General features: G+C 35.2%; 1 protein-coding gene across 5 annotated transcripts in view; it reads right to left on the reverse strand.

The window, feature by feature from the left end:
- The window catches only part of CADM2 (cell adhesion molecule 2), a 1,082,757-nt gene that overhangs the window by 102,749 nt on the left and 961,538 nt on the right, over positions 1-18,470 (reverse strand). The gene's annotated exons all lie outside the window — the stretch shown is intronic.

Here is an 18,470-nt window from a genome sequence, read left to right on the forward strand (position 1 = left end):
TATAAAACATCAGAAAGATTCATCACCTATATTAGGGACATTATAATAGGCTCTATGAAAAATACAACTCTTGATTACTGTGTTTAATTATAGCAGAATTTTGACAAGTAGAAATAGAATACACCAACTCAATAGGAGTCTGAGCCCTGGGTAGAATGCTTGCCCTCAAGAGGCCATAATGTTGAAAAGATTAATTCAAATATTGCAAATGCCAGGAAAGAAATGAGAATAGGGTTACCAAGTAAAATTGCTATTGGCAAAAAATTACAAATTAAGAAAAGGTAAAGTTAAAAGCACTTAATATGATAACTGAGTTGGGAGTAATAAAAGCAAAGGCAAGCTATAAGTTGTGTGTGAAGAATCAAGAACAAGTACGCTTATAAGTAGCTTAGTACAAGAGAAAGTCTATAGGATGAAAAGTAGAACATGAAAAAGTATTATTTTAGTGTAAGACCAGAAAACTGATGGTTACATCAATATGGAAGAGTGAATGAAATGTGGGAAGGACGTTTTGGTCATAAACAGGTGCAACATGAACAAAAGCAAATAAATAGAAAAGTTTGGGGTACAGGTATTGGGGAAACATCTGTACATTTAAAGTAAGAAACAGGGCCTGGAGTGCCAGCTGAAGAATCTAGACTTTCTTTAAAAATGAAATTATCTTATTTTGGTGTTTGAGAAATGAGTATTCCTGATCAGAGTTTCTTTTAAGAAAATTAATGTGAAACATCTGGGGAAAATCCAATAAAGAGGCCATATATACAGTTCTTAAGACAGATTCCTACCATAAGGGAGAGAAATAATAAAGAAAAGTACATAATAAACAATAAAAGAGCCTTGAAAAAGTAAATACAACTTTTTTGAAGCTAGGCAACGTATGGTGTTAAGGAAGAGATGAAAGAAACTCTCTTTACAGTGTCTAGTCTGTACAACAGGTGCAATCTTAGTGCCAAAAAGAAAAACAACAATTTAAAGACTAACCAACCAACCGATTAAACAAAAAGGAGATGGAAAAGAGATTGAAATAAAGTCAAGAGGGAAAAACTGATGATTTCCATTTCGAACATGCTGAATTCAAGTGTTACAAGAAAACCAAGAAATACATCTTGATCCAGCAATTAAGTAAATAAATAATTATAAATCAGGGAAGAGGGCAGAACTGGAATTTTTACAGAGATGGGCGTCAATCATGTTTCCAAGCTAAAGAAAGGAAAAAAAAAAAAACAAAAAAAGAGCACATCACTGGGCGTCTTAGAATACACTTACTTAGAAAATAAGAAAAGGCAATACAGTCTAAGAATTCTAAGAAAAAGAAGAGAATAGTGTCATAGGAGCAAGAAAAAAATCCTTTCAAAATGTATGGTCCTGAATGTTTATCTTTATAACCTCACTAATACCTTGACTTCTCAGTTGTCTGATTTTTCTCCTGTCCAATAATTATTTTGCTAGCCACCTCCGCCATGATAACACACTTCACATTGTCATCATTGTTACTTCCATAAAAGTCTCATTTTTTTTCTAATTACAAACTTCTGTTTGTTCAGTTCACTATTCTCTTATCCATCATCAAAACCTCCAATCTTAACTGAGGGGCACACTACTTTCCTTTATTCTTTAATGCCGCTCTCCCCTTCACTTCTGTCCTTAACCAGTCTTATGATCCAGTCAGTCAGATTTGTTTTGTTTTGTTTCATTTTTCCCTTTCTCCATCCATTATTATCTGGTTAATTCCCAGCCTTAATGAACCCAACTTTTCATCATCTCTGTGCCTTTAGCTCATCATCGAAGCAAGCTAAAGAAAAAGGAGGAGAAGGTAAATGATGTTTGTTTTATTAAATACTGTCCTTGAAGTCATCATGCAAGTGTGCACAGGAAGAGCAAGGACAAAGGCAATTTTAAAGCCAAACTAAATTTCATTACTGTATCTTGGGGTTTTTTTTGTTGTTGTTGTTTGCCAATCTGTTGAAATATGCATAATGTATTATCATTAATGTCATTAAGAATGTGTGATTGGGCATACACATTTCTCTTTCCCATAGCTGTTTAACGTAATATTGAAAATAGATATTTTTGAAAAACTCTGTATCTTAATATAGTTAGTACCCTCATTTGTTAAACTGGATTTGTTCTAACATTTCAAATATTTAGTACTGAAATAGAAGTATAAATGTACAGAGAAAAAGGAAGGAGAGGATTGAATAAATTACCCAGATGAAGTAAATTCTTAAACCACTTATCTTTTAAATATAGATTTCCCACTGTGTTTTTTCACCTATTGCAGTTACTTGTATTGATTAATTTAATGTGTCTTTGTATATTTCTGTGTGAGAAAGAACAAGGTAGTTCCTTAGCTTTTCTTCTCATTGGCCTCTACTCTTCTGTTTTAAGTACTTCTCGATATGTTCTTCAGTTTCTTATTTCATCCTCACAATTATCATGAGTTAGAGTTTGCCCAGTATTGATATGGCATTGCCCACGTCTTCACAGTTGATTTTATGAAAAACAATACACTTTTTTTCTTCTATTTATAGTTTGAGAATCCCAGAGACTCCTGTCGAAAGGCTCAATAACAAAAGTTTCTACTCAAACATCACCATCAGTACTTCTGTCTGACAGGGTCAAAGACATTTTAATGCAGTAATAAATGAAGTTTGAAGTGGCAAATTCAAGCCTACTTTACTCCCTTAAACTGTAAATTGAAATGCTGATTCTAAGTTTATCTACTTATACAAGTTTTTTAAACCAATTATGACACTAGTATAATGTCAAGTAGGAGGAGTTTCATTACATTATTGGTTAGCTTTACAGGGGAAAATACCATGCATATTAATTTCATTGGCAGATTTTAAACTTTGAAAACAAATAAAAAATGGACTTCTACTCTGATTAATGTCAGTATGTGCTACTTGATTCTGATTTTTTAAGGCACTTCTTGCCTCCAAACTTAGAAGCTTGTAGTTGAAACAGGAAATAACCTATGTAAGAAGGAGGTAAGTGCTCTTTAGAAGACTTGAAAATAATGGCATTTTTTAGAGTGCCTGTAAAATCCTGAACTACTTTTTACTGATAAGGTAGTGTTCATTGATGATTATTTTAACCGTTTTAAAAAACAAAGCGGTCACATCACACTACAAACTGTATAATTCCATCCAATTTATGGCATAGCAAATAAAAGATTATCCTTAGAAAAGATAAGATTGCTATGATCATGAAGAGTGACAGATTATGGCATTGAAAGAAAAATATTCAAAATTGTGACAAATGCTTAAGCTAATCTTTTAAGGTCTTTCTGCTGAAGCAAAACAATTACCCACACCTAATCTATACTTAACATTTCTTTTCTTTGGTAAACACGGAATATTAATTCCTGGTTAAAAGATCAAAATATCTTGAGTAAGCATTCATTCTGTCATCTACTGTGTATACGTATGTTAAGCATAAAATCTTTATAATATATTTAACAATAATCATTCTTCAGAAAATAATTTTCAACTTACTTGAAAATTATTGGCTACTAAAATTTACTTTTGACCAAAGTACCCTTTGCAATATTTTCATGTTTTCATAATGAAAAAATGAGTGTGTGTTTCTCAGAATCTTCCACTTTATCAACCTGTGTACATCATACAAACAATGTGATACTATATGAAATGTTTCTATAAGCATCCTAATCAATCAGAAGCATGTAAACCATTCAACTCAAGGACATTTTGGAATGATGGGGTGGTCCTATTTTATATATAAGAGTAACTTTACCATCCATTACTTCTTTTACTATAAAATAGTGCTCATTAATCTTATAAGATCTAATATTGATATTTAATACTGTGTTACCATTATACTACTGCTTCTGCTTCATGATTTGTTTCATTTCTAATATTAAAACTAGTGATCTTCAGAAAGTAATAGTAAAGTTCATAGCATTTATCTGATAGCTGAAAAATTAAACGTTCTGAATAAGTAAAACCTGAAGATAATTGAAACTTAAAACTTAAAGTTTTGAAGGTATTTTTTTGATCATTTAGATGTAATCACTCTCAAAGGATCAAACTTCTCTATGTTATTAAACAGAGCAGTCTTGGTGACAGTCAATTTTGTTTTCTAGAGCTAAGATACTAGTTTGAACACATACTTTGATATAGTGTTGTTTCATAGGAACTGTAGGAATTGAATTAAGACAACATGTTTTGTTTTTCCCTAAATTTCTGCAATACCCAGCTTTCTTATAGATGGCATGCTTATTGCAACAATTTTTAAACATTTTAAGGTGTGACATACAATAAAAAATATATTTGACAACCATACATAGTATGTAAACACATATATACAAGAAATAATAGCTTGCTCTCTCTTATATTCTGTGACATTTTCTTTTCTCTTTCTTCTTTTCTACATTTTCCTTTTCTATTCTATTATTTTTTTTAAAAAGGTCATTTAAATTGGTTTTGTAACTCATTAATAAGCCACAACTTGCAATTTGAAAAACACTGCATTAGTGACCCAGAGTGAGAGTGCTGGATCACAGGGGTTCTATTGTCCCTGCGCTGCAATGCTGTAATATTTTCACTGTTGCTTCTATGTGATTGCATCACTATCTTCATCCTTGCAATTTTGAGTGGTGGTGCTTAAGTCCATCATGCCTCACATTTCCGTGACATCTCCTGGCCCCACGTTATCATAGGTGCTGCTCTCTTCTCTGTCCTTTTAAAGTCTTATCTTTTGCTTTTTTTTCTGTTTTCCTTGAAGCACTTCCGGTACTCTGGATTTGCAAGACTTGGGCATTAGAGCCCACCTCAATCACTGAGAAAGTCTGCTATTCGAATTGGAGATTTTTGTAAATGTTCTTATTTTCTATATTTTAAACACTGGCACTGTTTGCTGTTTATTTTATTTTATTTTATTTTAGCTTTGAAATTTAGAAGCTTCTATATGTTTGAGTTTTTGTATGCCTGGATTGAGGTTACATACATACTGTAAAATCATGTGTAAAAAAGATGTGTAATGCAAGAATATTTATTTTAGGATGTATTTTTTGAGTAAGTGGCTAAGGAATAAGAATTTTTCAAGTTTCATTATTAATTAAAATAATAGCATATCTCTACAGTGATTCTGAATTAAATCTATTTTTCACATTTTATTTCCTTTGTACATTTATGCAGAAATGGTAGTCAAGATATTTAACAGCTGGTATAATAGGCGGGCAATAATCCATTTCTCAGTAAGTTGTACTGGTGACTACTAGAGGGATATTAGTTCCAAATTTATGATACATGTTACAAAAAATGCAAAAAGAAACAGCAAATCTTATTGAATAGCATTAGAGCAATAGACTAACTTTTAAAAATACAAAAATAATTCCAGTATTTCAATGTTTAAAAAGTTGAGTGATTATTTTTCTGCAATCTTTCTACAATTGCCATGTTGTTCAATTTACTATATAAACACATATGCAATGTTTCCAAATTTTAAAGGGTAAAATGCTTAAATGTCATCTCAAAAATCAATGTATTTTTAAAACTATGGATTTTAAATCTATGAGCAAGAGAGTGCAAGTCTGAAAATCTACTAAACGTATATGACAGTACCATTCCAAAATGGTGTCTTAAATGTATTGAGACATGTTTGGTGTAGGGTTTTCCAGTGAACATTTACATACTCCCTCAAAATAATTGGCTTTTTGTTGCAAGAAAACTGCTTACCTGGAAATGTTCAAGAAGTACATTTCCTCTATGGATCTATAACCGTGGTTCTGCAAGCTCTTATGGGACTTTCACAAGACATTGGAACATTTAATTGAAAATGATTGAGTGCCCAATACACCACAGACGCCCATGCCCAGTCTAAATAACAGCAGTGGAGATTACCGAGAGTCAGCTTCTTGTTTCAAAAACAAAACCAAATATATTCGGTCTCATTTCCAAGATAATCACTTGTGTGTTTCCAGAGAGTCAATGTGTGATTAAATTTTGAAACCACAAAATAGAAGCAAAAGACCATATGGACCTCAGAAAAGAAACTCATTTTGGAAAGGACTGCACATATTTTTTTTTAATTTTGAAAATTTAGAACGAATTTTCCAATATTATATCTTTGAAGACAATTTGGAAGAAACTGACTGTATTGCTTTTAATTTTTAATTAATTAATTGAGACAATTTTGCATTTCTCTAGATACCAGAACACAAAGTAAAACACATACACAGACACACACACACACACACACACACACACACCAATTTAAATGCTCTGCATCCTTTATTATCCAATTACTGCTGGTATAATAATATTTATATGATAAGGAGATGATCATTATGTTTATCCCACTAATAATTTTAGTAACATTTTAAACATAGCATTTAGTAAGAAAGACATATTCTTGAGGAGTGTTTTATTTTAAAATTCTGCTTATTTTATTTATGCTCTAGGCTTTCCATTGTATTGCACTGCATTGATACTGTTCTGGCACTAATTTTGTATTGTAGCTGTAACCTGAAGTCTTTAATCTTCTAAAAGTTATATAAAATTCCAGTCTACAGCTCCCAGTGTGAGCGACACAGAAGACGGGTGATTTCTGCATTTCCAACTGAGGTACCAGGTTCATCTCATTGGGGCTTGTCGGACAGTGGGTGCAGGACAGGAGGTGCAGCCCACCAAGCATGAGCCAAGGCAGGGCGAGGCATCGCCTCACCCGGGAAGCACAAGGGGTCAGGGAATTCCCTTTCCTAGCCAAGGGAAGCTGTGACAGACGGCACCTGGAAAATCGGTCACTCCCATCCTAATACTGTGCTTTTCCAAGGGTTTTAGCAAACGTCACACCAGGAGATTATATCCCGTGTCCGGTTCAGAGGGTCCCATGCCCACAGAGCCTTTCTCATTGCTAGTACAGCAGCCTGAGATCAAACTGCAAGGCGGCAGCGAGGCTCCGGGAGAGGCACCCGCCATTGCTGAGGCTTGAGTAGGTAAAAAAAGCGGCCCAGAAGCTCCAACTGGGTGGAGCCCACCGCAGCTTAAGGAGGCCTGTCTGCCTTTGTAGACTCCACCTCGGGGGACAGGACATAGCCAAACAAAAGGCAGCAGAAACCGCTGCAGACATAAATGTCCCCATCTCACAGCTTTGAAGATAGTAGTGGTTCTCCCAGCACGGAGTTTGAGATCTGAGAATGGACAGACTGCCTCCTCAGGTGGGTCCCTGACCCCTGAGTAGCTTAACTGGGAGGCACCCCCCACTAGGGGCAGATTGACACCTCACACGGCCAGGTACCCTTCTGAGATGAAGCTTCCAGAGGAACAATCAGGCAGCAACATATTCATTTCAGCAATATTCACTCTTCCACAGCCTACGCTGCTGATACCCAGGCCAACAGGGTCTGGAGTGGACATCCAGCTAACTCCAACAGACCTGCAGCTAAGAGTCCTGACTGTTAGAAGGAAAACTCACAAACAGAAAGGACATCCACACCAGAACCCCATCTGTACGTCACCATCATCAAAGACCAAAGGTAGATAAAACCACAAAAATGGGGAAAAACACAGCAGAAAAGCTGAAAATTCTAAAAACCAGAGCACCTCTCCCCCTCCAAAGGAACGCAGCTCCTCGCCAGCAGTGAAACAAAGCTGGCTGGAGAATGACTTTGACGAGTTGAGAGAAGAAGGCTTCAGATGATCAAACTTCTCTGAGATAAAGAAGGAAGTTGGAATCCATCGCAAAGAAGCGAAAACCTTGAAAAAAGATTAGATGAATGGCTAACTAGAATAACCAGTGTAGAGAAGTCCTTAAATGACCTGATGGAGCTGAAAACCATGGCACGAGAACTATGTAACAAATGCATAAGCTTCAGTAGCCGATTCAATCAACTGGAAGAAAGGGTATCAGTGATTGAAGACCAAATGAATGAAATGAAGTGGTAAGAGAAGTTTAGAGAAAAAAGAGGAAAAAGAAGCAAACAAAGCCTCCAGTAAATATGGGACTATGCGAAAAGACCAAATCTACATGTGATTGGTGTATCTGAAAGTGACGGGGAGAATGGAACCAAGTTGGAAAACACTTATCCAGGAGAACTCTCCCAAGCTAGCAAGGCAGGCCAACATGCAAATTCAGGAAACACAGAGAATGCCACAAAGATACGCCTTGAGAAGAGCAACTCCAAGACACATAATTGTCAGATTCACTAAAGTTGAAATGAAGGAAAAAAAAATGTTAAGGGCATCCAGAGAGAAAGGTTCGGTTACCCACAAAGGGAAGCATCAGACTAACAGCGGATCTCTCAGCAGAAACTCTACAAGCCAGAAGAGAGTGGGGGCCAATATTCAACATTCTTAAAGAAAAGAATTTTCAACCCAGAATTTCATATCCAGACAAACTAAGCTTCATAAGTGAAGGAGAAATAAAATCTTTTACAGACAAGCAAATGCTGAGAGATTTTGTCACCACCAGGCCTGCCCTACATGAGCTCCTGAAGGAAGCACTAAACATGGAAAGGAACAACTGGTACCAGCCTCTGCCAAAACATGCCAAATTGTAAAGACCATAAATGCTAGGAAGAAACTGCATCAACTAAGAGCAAAATAACCAGCTGACAGCATAATGACAGGATCAAATTCACACGTAACAATATTAGCCTTAAATGTAAATGGGATATTGCTCCAATTAAAAGACACAGACTGGCAAATTGGATAGAGAGTCAAGACTCATCAGGGTGCTGTATTCAGGAGACCCATCTCACATGCAGAGAAACGCATAGGCTCAAAATAAAGGTATGGAGGAAGATCTACCAAGCAAATGGAGAAAAAAAAAAGGCAAGGGTTGCAATCCTAGTCTCTGGTAAAACAGACTTTAAACCAACAAAGCTCAAAAGAGACAAAGAAGGCCATTACATAATGGTAAAGGGATCAATTCAACAAGAAGACCTAACTATCTAAATATATATGCATCCAATACAGGAGTACCCAGATTCATAAAGCAAGTCCTTAGAGACCTACAAAGAGACTTAGACTCCCACACAATAATAATGGGAGACTTTAACACCCCACTGTCAACATTAGACAGATCAACAAGACAGAAAGTTAACAAGGATATCCAGGAATTGAACTCAGCTCTGCACCAAGCAGACCTAATAGATATCTACAGAACTCTCCACCCCAAATCAATAGAATATACATTCTTCTCAGCACCACATCACACTTATTCCAAAATTGACCACAGAGTTGGAAGTAAATCACTCCTCAGCAAATGTAAAAGAACAGAAATTATACCAAACTGTCTCTCAGATCACAATGCAATCAAACTAGAACTCAGAATTAAGAAACTCACTCAAAACCGCTCAACTACATGGAAACTGAACAACCTGCTCCTGAATGACTACTAGGTATCGAACGAAATGAAGGCAGAAATAAAGATGTTCTTTGAAACCAATGAGAACAAAGACATAACATACCAGAATCTCTGGGACACATTCAAAGCAGTGTAGGGGAAAATTTATAGCACTAAATGCCCACAAGAGAAAGCAGGAAAGGTCTAAAATTGACACCCTAACATCACAATAAAAAGAACTAGAGAAGCAAGAGTAAACACATTCAAAAGCTAGCAGAAGGCAAGAAATAACTAAGATCAGAGCAGAACTGAAGGAGATAGAGACACAAAAAAACCCTTCAAAAAAAAATCAATGAATCTTTTTAAAAGATCAACAAAATTGATAGACTGCTAGCAAGACTAATAAAGAAGAAAAGAGAGAAGAATCAAATATGCAATAAAAAATGATAAAGTTGATATCACCACCAATCCCACAGAAATACAAACTACCATCAGAGAATACTATGAACATCTCTACACAAATAAACTAAAAATGTAGAAGAAGTGGATAAATTCCTGAACTAATACACCTTCCCAAGCCTAAACTAGGAAGGAGTTGAATCCCTGAATAGGCCAATAACAGGTTCTGAAATTGAGGCAATAATTAATAGCCTACCAACCAAAAAAGTCAAGGACTAGACGGATTCACACCGAATTCTACCAGAGGTACAAGGAGGAGTTGGTACCATTCCTTCTGAAATGATTCCAATCAATAGAAAAAAGAGGGAATTCTCCCTAACTCATTTTATGAGGCCAACATCATCCTGATACGAAAGCCTGGCAGAGACACAACAAAAATAAGAGAATTTTAGACCAATATCCCTGATGAACATCGATGCAAAAATCCTCAATAAAATACTGGCAAACCAAATCCAGCAGCACATCAAAAAGTTTATCCACCATGATCAAGTGGGCTTCATCCCTGGGATGCAAGGCTGGTTCAACATATGCAAATCAATAAATGTAATCCAGCATATAAACAGAACCAAACTAAAAACCACATGATTATCTCAATAGATGCAGAAAAGGCCTTTGACAAAGTTCAACAGCCCTTCATGCTAAAAACTCTCCATAAATTCGGTATGGATGGAACATATCTCAATAAGAGCTATTTATGACAAACCCACAGCCAATATCATACTGAATGGGCAAAAACTGGAAGCATTCCCCTTGAAAACTGGCACAAGACAAGGATGCCCTCTCTCACCACTCCTATTCAACATAGTGTTGGAAGTGCTGGCTAGGGCAATCAGGCAGGAGAAAGAAAAAAGGGTATTCAATTAGGAAAAGAGGAAGTCAGATTCTCCCTGTTTGCAGATGACATGATTGTATATTTAGAAAACCCCATCTTCTCAGCCCAAAATCTCCTTAAGCTGATAAGCAACTTCAGCAAAGTCTCAGGATAAAAAATCAATGTGCAAAAATCACAAACATTCTTATACACCAGTAACAGACAAACAGAGAGCCAAATCACGAATAAACTCCCATTCACAATTGCTTCAAATAGAATAAAATGCCTAGGAATCCAACTTACAAGGGATCTGAAGGACCTCTTCAAGGAGAACTACAAACTACTGCTCAACAAAATAAAAAAGAGGACACAAACAAATGGAAGAACATTCCATGCTCATGGATAGGAAGAATCAATATCATGAAAATGGCCATACTGCCCAAGGTAATTTATAGATTCAATGCCATCCCCATCAAGCTACCAATGACTTTCTTCAGAGTTGGAAAAAACTACTTTAAAGTTCACATGGAACCAAAAAAGACCCCGCATTGCCAAGAAAATCCTAAGCCAAAAGAGCAGAGCTGGAGACATCATGCTACCTGACTTCAAACTATACTACAAGACTACAGTAACCAAAACAGCATGGTACTGGTACCAAAACAGAGATATAGACCAATGGAACAGAACAGAGCCCTCAGAAATAATACCACATATCTACAACCATCTGATCTTGGACAAATCTGACAAAAACAAGAAATGGGCAAAGGATTCCCTATTTAATAAATGGTGCTGGGAAAACTGACTAGCCATATGTGGAAAGCTGAAACTGGATCCCTTCCTTACACCTCAAACAAAAAATTAATTCAAGATGGATTAAAGACTTAAATGTTAGACCTAAAACCATAAAAACCCTGGAAGAAAACCTAGGCAATACCATTCAGGACATAGGCATGGGCAAGGACTTCATGTCTAAAACACCAAAAGCAATGGCAACAAAAGCCAAAATTGACAAATGGGATCTAGTTAAACTAAAGAGCTTCTGCACGCAAAATAAACTACCATCAGACTAAACAGGCAACCTACAGAATGGGAGCAAATTTTTGCAATCTACTCATCTGACAAAGGGCTAATATCCAGAATCTACAAAGAACTCAAACAAATTTACAAGAAAAAAAAAAAAAACAAAAAACTCCATCAAAAAGTGGGCGAAGGATACGAACAGAGACTTCTCAAAAGAAGACATTTATGCAGCCAACAGACACATGAAAAAATGCTCATCATCACTGACCATCAGAGAAATGCAGATCAAATCCACAATGAGATATCATCTCACACCAGTTAGAATGCTGACCATTAAAGTCAGGAAACAACAGGTGCTGGAGAGGATGTGGAGAAATAGGAACACTTTTACACTGTTGGTGGGACTGTAAACTAGTTCAACCATTGTGGAAGACAGTGTGGTGATTCCTCAAGGATCTAGAATTAAAGACATCATTTGACCCAGCCATCCCATTACTGGGTATCTACTGAAAGGATTATAAATCATGCTGCTATAAAAACACATGCACCCGTATGTTTATTGTGGCACTATTCACAATAGCAAAGACTTGGAACTAACCCGAATGTCCATCAATGATAGACTGGATTAAGAAAATGTGGCACATATACACCATGGAATACTATGCAGCCATAAAAATGGATGAGTTCATGTCCTTTGTAGGGACATGGATGAAGCTGGAAACCATCATTCTCAGCAAACGATCGCAAGGACAAAAAACCAAACAGCATGTTCTCAGTCACAGGTGGGAATTGAACAATGAGAACACTTGGACACAGGAAAGGGAACATCACACACTGGGGGGTGTCGTGGCGAGGGGGTAGGGGAGAGGGGTAGCATTAGGAGAGATACCTAAAGTAAATGACGAGTTAATAGGTGCAGCACACCAACATGGCACATGTATACATATGTAACAAACCTGCATGTTGTGCACATGTACCCTAGAACTTAAAGTATAATTAAAAATAAAAAGAATACAATATAATCTATTTTTTAAATATATATATATAATTATAGGATTGAACAATTATTGGTCTCATTATAAAACCTAGGCAGAAACTATTTAGGTATATTTAGGTCTGTTTAGAAACTCTTTAAATAATATTTAGATATGCTAACAAAGCTTTGAGCCTACATAACTGGTATTTTTCTAACAACTATTTGATTGAAATATGGGCTGTCCTAGCAGTTTAGAAGAAGTCTTCAATGCTTCCCAACATTATTGAATTATTGTGAAAAAAAATCAATGCTAAAAATCACTGGGTAAACAAAAAAATACAACCATCATTGTTGTTACTATAAAAGGAAAACTTGCTTGTAATCCCAGTTCTACCATTTGTGAGCTGTGTTCAAGATCATATAACTTGAACAAGGCTTATTTTTCCTCATCTAAAAAAATTGAAGTGATTACAACAGTCTTTGTAAATCTTTTACAACATAATAGTTGTGTGATTTAAATTAAACAACTATGCGTGAGAGAAAATTATGAAAAACTATGCCAAAACAAGGTCTTATAAATCTTTGACCCTGGATTCCTCAACACTCCTGAGCCAAACCATCTACTTAGTTAGGGTTCCTGAAGGCCTTTCAGATCTGCATTTGTTCTTTGTCAAAGCTTGCTAACCACTGAGTCCCTTTCATCCCAATAAAACTGCTTCAGGGTGTAGCCTTTCCCACACGTATCAAACTAAAACTCAATCTTAATTCCTTCTCTTCCTTGCAAATTGATCTAAATTTGTGTTATCTTAAAATTAAGGTAAATTAGTGAAGGGGCTTTTCCTGTGGCTCAGGATTTTCCAGTGTCTCATTTTAACTATTTTGGATTTTACGCCAACCGAGGTTCATGACACTGCCTCTCTTCTCTCTAATTTATTACTATTATTATTTAACTTCAAATAAAATATCCAAGTTGCTCTGTCAGTTTTGTCATGACTTCAGTCTGGGTTCCTTTGCTGTTTAAATATGCTTTTGAAAATACAGACTCATTGTCCTGAAATGTGTTTATTTTGCCTGAAATCTTGGATTCCATTGCCTGAGAATATATGTGAGATGATAACTCAGTTGTCAGAACTGCCATAATAGCCTAATATTAGCATGTGTATTAAATATATAATTAAGACCTCTGAGTTGGAAACTTGCTGAGATACACTGTATGTATTTCCTTGATCAAATAATAATTTATCATCTTCATTGTCATGATGTATTATACAATTACTTGGATGCTGACATTTCACATACACTGTCATTATTAAAACCACCTGTTTGCTAAATTTTGTGTTCTTCATTTTAGAGATAAAACTACTAGATGTGTAAGAGTGAACCCTAATGTAAACATTGGACTTTGGTGTCATAATGATGAGTCAGTGTAGGTACATTGATTATAACAAATGTAAAATTTTGGTATGGAATGTCAATACTGAGGAAGGCTGTGCGTGGGTGAGGGCAAGGGGTATAGGAGAAATCTCTGTACTTTCCACTCAATTTTGCTGTGAACCTAAAACTGCTCTAAAAATAAAGTTCATCAATTTAAACAAAGGAAGAAAATAAAATACTTGGTGTGGTTAAGTGATTTGTTCAGGACTACTCAGGCCATGGATATCCAAAGATTTATAATTTAAACCCAGGTCCTCATTCTCTTTCTACAATACCCCAAAACATTCTGTGCCTCAAAGCATGACAGCTTAGGCATCCTATTTGAAAATAACATACAGGTCTCAATGATTAATAAGAGATTTTCTATATAGCAGGAGAGAGGTAAATATTCTGTAATAACAACTACTATATATTAGGTCAAATAATGTAAAATTGCTATTATAGTTTAATACTATTTTAAAATACATATTTCATCTTATTTTGGTAAACAACATTTCACTCCTGATGATAACTTGCTTTCTTTAATTCCTGGTTTATTTTGTCATTTCGTCTGATGGTAATTGGCCTGTATAATGATTAGCAAATAACCTGTGACTTGTAAAAAGGTACATCTTAGGCTAAGAAAATTGACTTTGTATAAAACTGTTCTGCTTTAATTTGTTGTCTTTTTTTTTTTTTGGATGGAGTTTTGCTCTTGTTGGCCAGTCTGGAGTGCAATGGCGTGATCTCGGCTCACTGCAACCTCCACCTCCTAGGTTAGAGAGATTCTCCTTGCTCAGCCTCCCCAGTAGCTGGGATTACAGGCACCGACCACCCACGCCCAGCTTTTTTTTTTTTTTTTTTTGTATTTTTAGTAGAGATGGGGTTTCACCATATTGCCCAGGCTGGTCTTGAACTCCTGACCTCAGAGGATTCTCCTGCCTTGACCTCCCAAAGTGCTGGGATTACAAGTGTGAGCACCCAGCCTTTTGTCTATTTTTTGTTTGTTTGTTTACAATTCTCTATTATGCTAATAGAAAAATACATTAATATATACATATCAGAGTTCTTCAATTCTTGATCATTTCAAAAATAGATGTGTAATTATTTCTCTAAAATACCTCACTAGTTGCTATATAGTATGTGATCTGTCTTTCTAAGGATTAAATTCTTTCTTCTTTTATAGAATTGGAATGTTATGTGCTGTGCAATTATGCATACTAGATTTATGGCAAAAACAAAAGAAAAATTGTAGTTACCCGAAAGTAAAATAGTAAGTACAACATAAAACATTGTGCTGGATATATAGAAAAATTTATCAATACCATAATTATTTTCTTTTACAGAATGGATGCCAAATATATATTTATCTCACTGAAAATGTCACATCGCTTTTTTGGAGGTGAATTTAAAAAGCATCGCACATTTGATTAAAATGAATGATGACTCATTAGTTACAGCATGTTGGGGGCAACCTCATACCATTTAAGGTCATGACTTGAATGTAATATAAAGGTTTCATGGGGTGTGTGTGTGTGTGTGTGTGTGTGTGTGTGTGTGTGTGTTTTCCTTTACTTTTGTAAATGGATAATGCTACTGCCTGAAAGCTGTCTGGGAATTCAGCCAATGAAAGAAGAGGGTTGCAATAACTCTGGGGACTTGAAAGAAAAGTGGCTGGCATTAGCTTGGTCCGCACTTTAAACTAAAATTAAAACAATGGACAGACATGTACAGTAATCTCTCTTTTAAGGAAAGAATAGAAAGCTTCTATAGTAGTGTCAAGTGGAACAATTTGGTCCTGGCCCAAGTTGTGCAGCTGTTTCACAGGAAAATGGCAAAAGGCTTCAGTCCAAAGCAGGCAAATAAGGCATGATTGTTCATAAACAGTCACTGGGGCCCTCACATTTAGAACAAGGAAAACAACATTAGCATAAAGAAGGGCAGGTTCGGAACACCAGCCTCAGTGCAACTTGAGCCATGCCATGATGTTGTGATTTACACAAAAATAGTGGTGTGATTTTGCCTACTACTAATAAACCTAATTATTGTGAATAACTTATTCTTCAAAACATATTAGTCAAATACGTTTTAAGAAACAATGAAGTTTTGACCACAAATTAAATGCATTATTGAAGACAGCTACAAGATATAAAGAGATCATATAGCCACTATCCATTCCTGATTTTCACATGCTAATGGGAGGTGGGTCAGGTAAATGATAAAGATGATATATATTAAGTGCTTGGGGCCTCACTCAAAGGCTAAGCTACAGTGTTGCTTCTCAGTGGTTCTTAAATAACAAAATGAAGATACAGGTACAATAGTTGCAAAGTAATGGAGTAGAACTTTGACAGTGATTACCTGAGTGAAACGGGTCATTCTAACGTGCTGATTGAGTATATCACACATTTCATTTCAACTCCCACTCTTTTGTTGCTATTTTAAAATATGCAATACTCTCCATTATATGTGTTATTATTGCTATGTTTTATTTTAAAATGTGTTTGACAAAATTTTTTCTTATCCCTCTTCCACTTTTTGATTCATTTTTTCAAGTTGATAGTCTTTCCTTTAGTGACTATCTTCACTTCCCTACAACCTACTAACTCCCTGATTAAACCATTTCAATTTGCATCCTGTTCTTTTTGCTCTAGTAAGACTTTTCTTTATGATCAGTAAGATTTCCTTCTGGGAAAATCCAATTATTTCAGACTTCTCTTGTTTTTTGTCCTCTCTGCCTCATTTGGCACTGTTGGAAATAGTATACAAACTACAGAAAGGCTAAAAATGAGACTGTTTTTAAAGGATCAATGCCTTCCTCTAATGGAGAAGATAGTTACTGTAACAATATAGAGAAGTTTATTTAAGATGATTATGAAGAATGAAGAAAAAGAATAGTCCAAATGAAAAAAGGCATCAAAGAAGTTGATTCTAACTTTAATGCTAATGTCCTGACAGTCTGCAAGGAAATGTGATAAAGGAAAAGTTGTGAATGAGAATATAATACAAGAAATCAGTTAATACATATTTACTTGTGGACCATAGCATACAGAATATAACATCGGGATCTACGAAGATGAAGGCAACATACCATGACTACTTTACTTTGAAGACGTTGTAGAGCTTATGAGTTATTTGCCAAAAGCTACTATATTAAATTACAGATTTTTATGTGGTTATGAACCCATGCCAGAAACGATTAGTTTGGTAGAAATTTGACAAGTTTCCAGAAATAATATAAATACAGAAGAAAGCCTAATAAAGGAGGATAGCAACAGTGAAATATATCATGAAACTAGCCGGTTCACCGCCCTAAAGCATCTACGGGCTCAACTTCAGTGGGGAAAATCATTTTCAGTCCCATTCTAGTTTTTCAAAAGTAACTTTAGCTAGAATAAATGGAAATTTACATTTAGCAATTGAAGTAGCAGCACATAATTGAAAGAGTTAAGGCTTTGGGCAGGACTGAACTGAATTCAAATTCTCACTCACTCATTTTAAATCTGGATAAATAGGAAAATTTCGTTAAAACTTTAGTTGAGCCTTAGTTTTCTCTTCTGTAAAATAGGAAGCCTTTCTTATTTCCTTTCTCTGTTGCAAAATGATAGTAATCAGGGAACTTCTGAGAAAAGGTAATATTTTCCATTTTATAAGTCTCTTGAAATTTGTATTCTTAAATAAAATAAATGAGAAATGTTGTGCTTTTCATTCATCTGCAGTGCAGAGGATTATTACACATCCAAGATTATTTCTAAGTAACTGAAAAGAGATTAAAAGAAGACACATTCATTCAACCATATCTTAGATGAGTGATATAAACTCTTAAATATTTAATTATATAAAACATAAAGTCTAATGATTTCCATAAGTAAAATAATGTTTCTACAGTTGGAAGTAGATATGGAATCAAAGAATCATTGTAAGACAATTGGATGCTACTAGAGCAGGCATTCATTTATTTTCAAGCATTCTATAAAGCATGTTCCCTAACTTCACCTCATTTAATTGCATAAATTGTGCACATAATCCAAATGTATACAAATGTACTTTTGGATAAATCTGAAGGAAAGAAGAGCAAAAACAATGTCTGCAAAATAATTACTAGAAGAGAGAACAGTTTAAAAATATCAAAACTGTGGTAAAGAGGGCATGGTTTTATTAATATGGTAAAAAAATATAATACACACACTTGATGAAGTTAAAATGTCAGGCATTTATCATACAATTCTTTTAGAAAAATTCCTGATGGGACAATATGAAACTTATACTTAAATAATATAAATGTTATTGGAGGCAAATTTTTAGTAATTTGACCTGATTCACCAGAAGCAATCTCATACAGTTATATACAAAGAACAATTTAATTCCTTCTATTAAAATTTAAACAGAACTCAAATAAATTGGAATCTTTTAAAAAATCAAGTAAATTCCATAAAGCTAGGCCTAGAGTGTTCCTATATTAGAATGATCATATTGCTTTCA

This window comes from Macaca fascicularis, chromosome 2 (assembly GCF_037993035.2).
Source record: "Macaca fascicularis isolate 582-1 chromosome 2, T2T-MFA8v1.1".
NCBI classification, from domain to species: domain Eukaryota; kingdom Metazoa; phylum Chordata; class Mammalia; order Primates; family Cercopithecidae; genus Macaca; species Macaca fascicularis.